Source organism: Topomyia yanbarensis, chromosome 2, assembly GCF_030247195.1.
Source record: "Topomyia yanbarensis strain Yona2022 chromosome 2, ASM3024719v1, whole genome shotgun sequence".
NCBI classification, from domain to species: Eukaryota; Metazoa; Arthropoda; class Insecta; order Diptera; family Culicidae; genus Topomyia; species Topomyia yanbarensis.
Window position 1 is genome coordinate 282291173 of NC_080671.1, and position 11874 is coordinate 282303046.

The window sequence follows — 11874 nt, forward strand, 5'->3', positions numbered from 1 at the left end:
CGCCATTAAATGGTCCTGTTATCAACAATCGACACTATAAAAATTATCCACTACCTTACCAACTGCCTGCTGAACACTCTCGTAACCATTGTCTTGTAGGAGCTGTTCTAGTTCAAGCCCCACACACATAGCACACCATCCTGGCGACCAGATGCGCCCATCTCGACCTGCCACTGGTCTATGAAAATACATGTGATAGGACCGCAATGGCCGTTTAGGGAGAACTGCAATAGGTGGCTATCGAGTCGGAACACTTTAACAGTGTGGCCCTGGCTGCCAGTCATAACTGTACCGCCCGCCACTTCCAAACATGTCACCGGTAACCCTGCTGGTGAAACTCCAGAATACATCGAAGCTCCTCCTCGGATGCATTATGTTGAGCTGGCAACGCTGTGGACGGATTGCTGAAATAAACTAATGCTTCCTGCCGAACCGGTGCGTACGTGGGATAAAAAAGAATAAGAATTAAGGCACTAGATGAAATGCTAATTGCAGACTGAAAATTAAATGACTTAGAATATACAGTATTTTAAAATAACAAATAAAATCTGTATGTTCTGCGCCCTACATGAGCTTAAAAAAATGCTTGAAACATAGGACTTACTTCGCCCATATGCAGACGTAAACCCCAATCGATCTGACAACCTTGCGTGTACGTTTCTAGTCTCAGAGAATCGATTCGTCCACTCGACCGTGCGACTATCACTTTGTCACCGGCGAGCTTTTATGTTAGTTACCCCATGGTTGTGGATGTTTTCGGCTTCATATATACCCTGCAATGAAACGTCCGTCAATAGTTGTAATAAAAAACAAGTGACTCCATACAATTTACCTTAAAGTTACCAGTCGTTCCCTCCCAGAATTCCAACCGCCCATCTGCACACCCAATCTCTATGAAATTATCAAAAAAGTCCAGACACCAGATCGGCGATGTCTGGTAACATTTCTTCCGCGCTGAACCTCCTCCTCCAGGTGGCTGAGAACATTCGCCAGCGCTCATCTGCTGCCGGGGTGGGATGAAGCCGTATGATTGGACTTACTCTCCACCGCTGCTACATCATAGCCCTTGGTTGAATTATTCCACAAAAACCGGATTCGCAGATCCGCACAAATACCTTTTGGGCATACACGATTATCATTTGTAAAATGTTTCTCATACTGAACGGTAAAATGAAAATATTTTCCTGCGTCTCATTCTGATGATTGTGCCTGGTGAAGTTACACTGTAGTTTTTTCTTCAGTTTGAAAGCAAAACTGGTCGGCGAACTCTCGGGAAACGGGAGACAGCTGATGTTTTTGGATTCCTTGGCAGGATGAAATACATAACAGATAGGTAGAGAAAACAGGGAAAAAAACAAAAAAGATGTCATCGATGTTTGAACAGCACTTTTCACTTTAGAGCAGCGTTGTCAGATGGCTTTGTATAATAAGTTTGTTCTATAGTACACAGAAGTTGCTCCGGAGCAAACAGAAGCAAAAAATACTTGCTTTTTACTCCAGCTTGCTAACAGAAGAAGAAAAAAGAGAAGAGAACATAGGAACGATTTTCTCTCTGTTTGCTCCGGAGTACTTCCACTTTCTACTGGTACTGGAACAAATCTAATATCGGTATAGTTCTAAATAAAAAATAGGTATTTATCGGTGTGAAGATGTATGCTAACCAAAAGTTACCTGCAAATTATTGGTTTTAAATAATAGATCATTCTAATGTTATGTAATCAAACCTACCGAGCTCAATCGATTTCAGAATCGGTTGTTGAGCTTCATTTGAAATTTTGATAGTAACCTGGCAGATTGCTGAATCAATTTCCGGATGATTTGATGTGGAAATGTGAAGACATTTTCTAAAAAGGCCCATACATAATATTATTTGATCGTATTATATGAAAATCGTTATTTTTTTAAAAGAAAAAATAAATCGGTATTTTAGAAACTTTATTGGTATTGAAATTAAAAATCGGTTTAGATATCGATGAATCGGTATATTCTGCAACACTGTTTTGGGGTTCATCTACGTCAAAACAATGTTTTTGACGAATTGGAATGAACTCTTGGAGTTCATACCCAGTAAACAAAACGGCGAATAGCCAGATTAAAATAGATGCCGGCGATCGGTAGGCTACTGGAACTTTGTTATAAGCTACCCGTCGTAACTTTATTTCATATTCCCCACTCGAAGTTCATCCAAATGGTGTAAAAGTATGGAGAATCGAGGTAAAATAGGACAGGGGAATACAGAGTAAAATGGGCAGTTCGAAGAATTTTTGATTTTTTCAATATATAGAGGCACCAAATTAACATGACAGTATTCAGAATCGATCCAGCGATGAAAACGGAAGCTGTTCTGCATATAATTTTTTTTGACGAGAAAGGTCTATTAGGCCCTTTTATAAATTGTTGTAAAATCGCTATCAAAATTCTTCATAATCAAATGTTGCGTTATGTACGTGCTCGGGTAGATATTTGTTAATGGTTACATTTCGCAGTTAGGCCCTTTTCAAATGTTTGGATAGAACTGGGTAGAGCTAAATTGTAATTGTAAATTTATTAGCTTACGATACACTGTTGGTTACATTTGTATACCTTATGTCATAAGGAAGAAAAAAAATATAATAAAATTATAAATTCAGAATCAAAACAAGTATGACCCAAAAAAGCTCCTACGCCTTTCACCTGTAGGTGGTCGAAAACACTTTACGGTGCGATCTTTTCAATTTCGTCCGAGTTCTCCGCGTCTAGCAACTGAATCTTTTTCCGGAAGTGTTTTTCGATTGATCTGCAAATCATCATGCTTCGATCACTGCCCACTAGGTTGATGGTGATTCCGTTCTGTTAAAGAAGTGGGAAGAAATACAATCTATAGGATCACAAGAATGAGTCACACTTACCGAATCTACCGGTGCGTCTAATTCGATGTAGATACGTTTCGCAATCGGCTCGTCCCTGCTGATCCATCGGCAGGTCGAAGTTGACGGCAATGGTCACCTGTTCGACGTCGATGCCTAAGACGAAAGAATCTCTCCGTAACCTGGTGCTGTAGCCAGAATCAAGTGGTGGAACTTACCCCTGGACAAAAAGTTCGTTATAATCTGTACCTTCTTTAGTCCGGTTCGGAATCGATCCAGAGCGTCCAACCGTTGCTCCACCGTTAGATCACCGGACAGTACCGCTACCGAGTGACCATCCTGGGACATCCTGCCGGTCAACCAACCGGCCGTTTTGCGTACCTGTTTAGATCGATTAACAGTTCTGAAAATGAGTTTACTTGGAGTTGACAACTGTCCTATACATCATATGACAGAAAATGATCGCTTGTCCGACGGTAATCACAATTTCTCGTCCTGGTTGCAGAACTTGACGTAGTACTGTTTGATGTTATCGAGTGATTCTTGCTCCCGCGCCTGCCGAATGACGATCGGATTGGGTACGATGTACTCGGCAAACTCCATCACCTCGCGCTCGTACGTGGCCAAGAAGAACACCGACCATAACACCCGCCTCGTCCAGTACGAAAAGGGAAAACTAGGTCGTACGTCCTGAACTTGCCTTCTCGCTCAAGCAATCTAGCTTGGGTGTATTCCTAGATATTGAGGGTGCTTTTGACAATGTGTCCTTCCAGTCTATTCTGGAAGCGACGCGCGGTCATGGGATACCTGCATGTATCTCAGGTTGGATAAACGCAATGCTTAGTAACCGCATGCTTTGCTCGTCACTGCGACAGGCTGAGATACGGAAGTTGAGTATTTGCGGTTGTCCTCAGGGCGGCGTTCTGTCACCTTTGTTATGGAACTTAGTAGCTGACGGCTTGTTGAAGAAACTCAATGAGCTTGGATTTCCAACCTACGGGTTTGCTGACGATTACCAAATACTAATTACTGGATTTTGCATCGGAACAATCTTTGACTTGATGCAACAGGCATTAAGAGCTGTCGAACAGTGGTGTCGACAAGTTAAACTATCAGTTAACCCAAGCAAAACTTCAATGGTTCTTTTCACGAAGAAGCGAATAACAACCGGGGTTCGTCCCTTGCAGTTCTTTGATTCTGAGCTACTGTGTGCGGATCAAGTCAAATACGTTGGAGTCATATTGGATTCCAAACTGAATTGGTCTGCTCACATTGAGTTCAGAGTCAAGAAAGCGTGCATGGCCTTCGGGCAGTGCAGACGAACTTTTGGAAAGACCTGGGGTCTCAAACCTAAATACATCTATTGGATTTACACGACAATTGTACGTCCAATACTGTCATACGGATGCCTTGTGTGGTGGCAGAGGGGAGAGGTGGTGACAGTCCAGTCAAAGCTAAACCATCTGCAAAGAATGGCGCTCATGGCGTTGACTGGTGCTTTCACCACGACTCCGACTGCTGCTCTTGAGGCACTTCTAAATATCAAACCATTACACATACACTTAAAACAAGAAGCACTATCATGTGCATACAGACTGCAGGTTACTGGGCTTTGGAACAGTAATCATGTTGATCTTGCTACCAGTCATATACGATTGTGGTCACAAATGGTTACATGGGGTGAAGATATTCTTGCTCCCAGCGATATTACACTCACTTGTAGTTTTCCTTACAGGACATTCCATGTGAAGATTCCCTCTCGAGAGGAGTGGTTGTCTGGCTTTATGGAAAGACAACAACAAACGCAAGTAGTCTGTTACACTGACGGTTCTCTGATGGAGGGACGTGCTGGTGCTGGTGTCTACTGTCGTGAAATGAGATTGGAACAATCTCACTCACTAGGTAGATATTGTACTGTATTCCAAGCAGAAATCTTTGCGATTATGTGCGGGGTGCAATCGGCCCTTCAACTGAGTTTGTCCGGCAGAGTTATAAACTTCTGCTCCGATAGTCAGGCTGCAATCAAGGCCCTTAGCTCAGACAAATCCCGGTCCAAGCTAGTGATCGCGTGCCGAACCCAAATCGAAGAACTAAGCATTGTCAACACTATCTACCTTGTCTGGGTGCCCGGACATTGCGGTATTACTGGAAATGAATGGGCTGACGAATTGGCCAGGGCAGGTTCAGCGATTGACTTCGTTGGTCCTGAGCCCGCCCTGCCAATTTCGACAAGTTGGATAAGGGAAAAAATACGGTCCTGGGCTTTGTCCGAGCACCGCAATTATTGGAGAAATCTACAAACGTGTCGCCAAACAAAGGCGTTTCTAGAACAACCATGCCCAGTGGTTTCGAAAAATCTCTTACATTTTTCGAAGCTCCACTGCGGCATGCTGACCAGGGCTTTAACCGGCCACTGCAAACTCAATTATCACATGGCAACTATTCAGCGCGCTGAGTCTTTTTCATGTGATCTTTGTGAATCCGACTACGGAACCTCATATCATCTGATATGCAACTGTCCAGCGGTAGCGCAATTGCGATTTCGAGTCTTCAGCCGTCCTTATATAGACGAAACCATGTTTGGTCGACTGAAACTCAGAGACATACTAAAGTTTCTTATCCAATGTGGTCAAGAGCTTTAGGATTATTCGCAGGCAAGTTGAACTACTTGTGAGTTTAACTTACCTGTTGTTTATTTTTGTTTTGTGCTGTTATTTTTCCCACCCTTCCAATTCTACTTCCCCACTCCTCCTTGTCCTTTCCTTCCACTCAGGAAATGATGAAAACACACGGCAAGGCACAAATCCCCGACTATGTACGGGGAACGTGCCATTTGAGCCAATATATTCTGATTCCTGCTATCTTTTTTGCAGTTGGTCAATGGTCTTCTACATTTGGCTTGGATCTATTGCACTAATTGTGGTTGCTGACCAGGTTGTACCGCCGGTTGAACGTTATTGCTACCGACCTTTAGGATGATGGTCATGGTCTGGAGGAAATCTTAATTTTCTGATGTTATGGTTGAAGGTGGTTCTGCTGCTGAGCTTGCTGTGAAATGTTGGCGATTAGCACTCGAATAGTGATTGCTTGCTGCTGCTGGAATGGAATCACGAGCACTGTGGAGGCCGTGATATTTTCATGCAAGGAACTGGTAGGAACCAAGGCTGGAATATGACGTTTGTGCTTGACTCCGATTTCTCTAAATCAGGAAGGCAACCGCTGGTAAAAATAGTGGCAGACAAGTTTTAAGGCAGAATGTGCCGATGAAATGTTTTCCGATGTGTCCATCATTCGTAAACTCCTGTTGTTCGTTTGAGCAGTAATTGCTATGTGGTCCTTTTTTGAGGGGTTGTTGGGTGTTGCTGGATTTGGAGTTGTTGGTACTGCTGCGGTTGTATCGATTTAATGTTGGTTGGCTGATTGCCAGATCCAGGATGTTGAGACAAGATTAGTTGAGCTGATTTGCTTTGTTCGGGTGTGCTGCAAATAATATTAATTATTTAAATTTAATTGATTAAAACTAAAAACAATCACACTTCCAGTAATATTTTTAAACTTACCATTAAAATTCGAAATATTGAATTTCTAAACTACGAAATTTTGACAGGTTGCGATGAAAAAAATACTAAAAATTACCAATCTTGTTAAGTTTTGTTTTTTTTTGGTGTTTCGAATTCATCTCGTCAGTAACTAGCACCATCTGGGTGTCTAGTTAGACGATGTATCTAAACTAGTACCCAAATTAGCATTAGTTAGACACAAAAAATTCCAAACAGTTCACACGACATATGTGAACGCCTAAAGCCACATGTCCCGAGTGATGTCCCGGGAAGCAAATATAGCTCTGGTTTGCTGACGAGAAAGCGAAGACGAACTCTTGTCTTTTGGTTCAAGAAACCAAACGCCTGGTATTATGCAATAAAAATTGGACTAAACCGTTTTGCGCTTTAAGGGCACAAGACCTAATTTTAATTAAGTTTTGTTTTTTACATTTCTTACAAAAGAAATGTATAGGATTCGCTCAAACTTTGAAAACTTTTTCCGAGGCCCGGAGGGCCGAGTCTCATATACCAATCGACTCAGCTCGACAAATTGAGACAATGTCTGTATGTGTGTGTGTGTGTATGTATGTATGTACAAAATGTCATGTAATTATCTCAGCAATGGCTGCACCGATCTTAATGAAATTAGTTTCAAATGAAAGGCCTAATGTTGCCATTTGACACTATTATTTTTGATTTTCGATATGTTGTTTACTTTCTGAGATATGGGCGATTTTGTCAAAATACGGCAGGTTTTTTGCAAATAACTTTCAAACAATACAATTTTGTCCCACAAACTGCACATAAATAGAAAGCTTGTAAAAATACCTTTCTAACAAGCTATAGATTGTCTAAATCCGTGCACAAGCAGCGGAGATATTGAACATTTTGTATTTTTAGTCCGCGCTTACCAATTACCAATGAGATTGTTTCATACAGAGTATTTGGTGTTTTAGGGGCAAAACTAAACCGATTTTGAATATCGGGGTATGAAAACACATCTACGTGATTCAAGGAATTCGATGTTGAGAACATTTTGTGAATTACCTTTATAATAAATGAACTATTTCTCAAAAATTAATATATAAGTTCACTTCAAAGACAAACTAATGTGTTGATAAAGAAACAGTGAGTTCTAGTATTTATTCCTTGGATTAGGCATTGCGTTCAATCATGAGGGAAATGTTAGATTGTATATCAATACACAGATCAACAAGTAATTCAGATAAAAGATTTCTTATATAATTATACTCGTGGCGTCACCGAAAGCAACTGTATGTTTGAAGCCCAAAAATCTAGCGCAAATTTAACTCTTTTGCAAGATTTAGGTTATACTGGTTATGGCGCAAAAATTACTACTTACATTATTTATGATAAGAATGTAAGAAATCAATATATCATAATAATGTCACTGCATTAACCATCATTTGCCATTCCTCACACGCCTCCCCCCCCCTCCATCTCCCCCTCCATCTCTCTCTCTACACTATAATTAAGGAAATTCATGGCTATATCAGAAAAATATTTGGCTTAACTGGGTAATATGAAAGTTTGACGATGAAAATTTTCAAAAGAGACATTCCACGTGCAATATTTAAACTATTCGTATCTCTATTGAATTTTGAATGAAATATATGCTCAAAGACTGAAAGCTGAGCCAGAAGGATTGGACTTGCCATCAACGTTTCGAAGACAAAATACATGAGAGGAAGAGGTTCTAGAGACGACAATGTGAACCTCCCACCCGGTGACGGTGACGGTGACGAAATCAAGATGGTCGACGAATTCATGTATTTGGGCTCACTGGTAACCGACGACAATGATAACAGCAGAGAAATTCAGAGACGGATCTTGGCGGGAAATCGTGCCTACTTTGGACTCCATAGGACGCTCCGGTCGAACAAAATTCGCCGGCGCACGAAGTTGATTATCTACAAGACGCTGATTAGATCGGTAGTCCTCTACGGCCACGAGACCTGGACTATGCTCGTGGAGGACCAACGCGCCCTTGGAATTTTCGAACGAAAGGTTTTGCGTACCATCTATGGTGGCGTGCAGATGGAAGACGGAACGTGGCGCAGGCGAATGAACCATGAGTTGTATCAGCTGCACATTCATTGTATTGGTACGAACTTTCATGAAAAATAACGGATCAAAGACCAAAAATATCCACAAATTAGATCCAGGAAAAGAAGTCTCCCAAAGTACCCACTCTCGATGGGGGATGCAACTACAATGTGTCTTCTAACTTATCGTCGTCCATATCTGGATATACTGAGTAGTTTGAACCATTTCTTTGGTCTGTATAGGACTTATTTATCCATATTTCCTGCACGAGAATTCCTAACGAAACAATATGTAAGCTATAAGGATGAATGGAAAGAGACTGCATTGCAATCAACTGAATGCACGGCTTTTATGCTATCGACATAGCCTTGACATTTCACACTATTTACTTCAATGCAAATAAAAACTTTGAAATATCTACCTGTCTCATTCACGAATCGCATTCTCCCTGTCGTTCTCTGTTCAAGGGCCTTGAAAGCACATGTGACCTTGTCTCACTTTACTGTATTCAATTGTGCGTTAAAATACTGGACCTGGAAATTCTATTCTGTACATAAATTTTTTTTCGGGAATATGTGACCAAAAAGTAAACTTCGAATTCCAAAGCAAATTGAACATTCCAGGTTCCTGATAACTAATTAAGGCACAACAATAAAGTAGAAACACCAGATAATCTTAAAACGACGCCGTCAAGTAAAGAAGCATGAAAACGAAAAGAATAAAACTAAAAAAAGATGGAAGCCCTAGAAAGTCCATTGCATATTTATTACCCTTTTCTCAGAAGATGGGATTTTCAAAAACATTTCAAAACTTTCTGATGCAATGGTTCTCAAATTCGTACAATCCAGTTTATTCATTTTTTTTATTCAAAAATGTTTTTAGCTTCAAATATATGACCATTTCTTTTTAATTAATTATTTCATTCCGGATCTTTTTATTCGTTTTGTTCATCTGCGTTCATTTTACTTATTTTATTCGTTTCATTCTTTGGATTCACTCTGATCAGTTTACTCTTTTTGTGCATTTTACTCATATCATTCATTTAACTTTTTTATTCATTGTTTTCATTGTATGCATTTTATTCATTTTTTCCAGTTTATTCATTTTGTTCAAATTCTTCATTTTAATAATCTGACTACTTTTTCAGTTTTAATCATTCCATCCAAATAATTTATTTGATTCAATTTATTTCTTTATATTAATTTATAACCTTTTACCATTGTTCAATTTTTCATTTTAATCAATGTATTAAATTCTGCTCATTTTCTTCTTTTTATTCATTTTATCACTTCAGCTCATTTTGTTTATTTGATTCGTTTGTTTTATTTAAGCATTTCATTTATTTTTTACTTTATTCATTTTGTTCAACCATTCTTTTTATTCATTTGATCCATTTCATTAATTTGATTCATTGTATTCACTGGATGAATTAAATCAATTTGATTCATTTAATTCATTTGATTTATTTGATTTATTTGATTCATTTGATTCATTTGAGTCATTTGATTCATTTGATTCATTTGGTTCATTTGATTCATTTGATTCATTTGATTCATTTAATTCATTTGATTCAATTGATTCATTTGTTTCATTTGATTCATTTGATTTATTTGATTCATTTGGTTCATTTGATTCATTTGATTCATTTGATTCATTTGATTCATTTGATTCATTTGATTCATTTGATTCATTTGATTCATTTGATTCATTTGGTTCATTTGATTCATTTGATTCATTCGATTCATTTGATTCATTTGATTCATTTGATTCATTTGATTCATTTGATTCATTTGATTCATTTGATTCATTTGATTCATTTGATTCATTTGATTCATTTGATTCATTTGATTCATTTGATTTATTTGATTCATTTGATTCATTTATTCATTAGATTCATTTGATCCATTTGATTCATTTGATTAATTTGAGACATTTGATTCATTTGATTCATTTGATTCATTTGATTCATTTGATTCATTTGAATCATTTGAATCATTTGATTCATTTAAATCATTTGAATCATTTGATTCATTTGATTCATTTGGTTCATTTGATTCATTTGATTCATTTAATTCATTTAATTCATTTGATTCATTTGATTCATTTGATTCATTTGATTCATTTAATTCATTTGATTCAATTGATTCATTTGATGCATTTTATTCATATCTTTAATTTTATGCATTTAATGTTCAGTCATTCGTTTTATTTAATTCAATTTGTTAGTATGAGTCAATTTATTCTATTAATCTTATAACTATTTCTAAATATAATCTTAATTTTTATTTAATAACCTAATCTTATTTGATTCGTGTATATTATAATTTTGATTTACATTAATTTTTCTATTCATTTTATGAATTTAAAAACCTATTATTTCATTTTTTGCTTTACTTTTTTTTATTTCGGTCGTTTTGTTGATTTCTATAATTTATTCAGTTTATTCGAGATTGTATTCGTGCAAGACTAGAAACTGTTTTCATCCCACCTCTAGTTGGGTGCTTACTTGTCGTGAGTTCTGCAAACTAATCCAATAGAGTGTGTGAATGTGTAAGAAATGTCTCATCTCTCTGCTAGGTGGATTAAATCGGTTTTTTTGTGTTTCGAATTCATCTCGTCAGTAACTAGCACCATCTGGGTGTCTAGTTAGACGATGTATCTAAACTAGTACCCAAATTAGCATTAGTTAGACACAAAAAATTCCAAACAGTTCACACGACATATGTGAACGCCTAAAGCCACATGTCCCGAGTGATGTCCCGGGAAGCAAATATAGCTCTGGTTTGCTGACGAGAAAGCGAAGACGAACTCTTGTCTTTTGGTTCAAGAAACCAAACGCCTGGTATTATGCAATAAAAATTGGACTAAACCGTTTTGCGCGTTAAGGGCACAGGTTTAGTCCAATTTTTATTGCATAATACCAGGCGTTTGGTTTCTTGAACCAAAAGACAAGAGTTCGTCTTCGCTTTCTCGTCAGCAAACCAGAGCTATATTTGCTTCCCGGGACATCACTCGGGACATGTGGCTTTAGGCGTTCACATATGTCGTGTGAACTGTTTGGAATTTTTTGTGTCTAACTAATGCTAATTTGGGTACTAGTTTAGATACATCGTCTAACTAGACACCCAGATGGTGCTAGTTACTGACGAGATGAATTCGAAACACAAAAAAACAAAACTTAATTAAAATTAGGTCTTGTGCCCTTAACGCGCAAAACGGTTTAGTCCAATTTTTATTGCATAATACCAGGCGTTTGGTTTCTTGAACCAAAAGACAAGAGTTCGTCTTCGCTTTCTCGTCAGCAAACCAGAGCTATATTTGCTTCCCGGGACATCACTCGGGACATGTGGCTTTAGGCGTTCACATATGTCGTGTGAACTGTTTGGAATTTTTTGTGTCTAACTAATGCTAATTTGGGT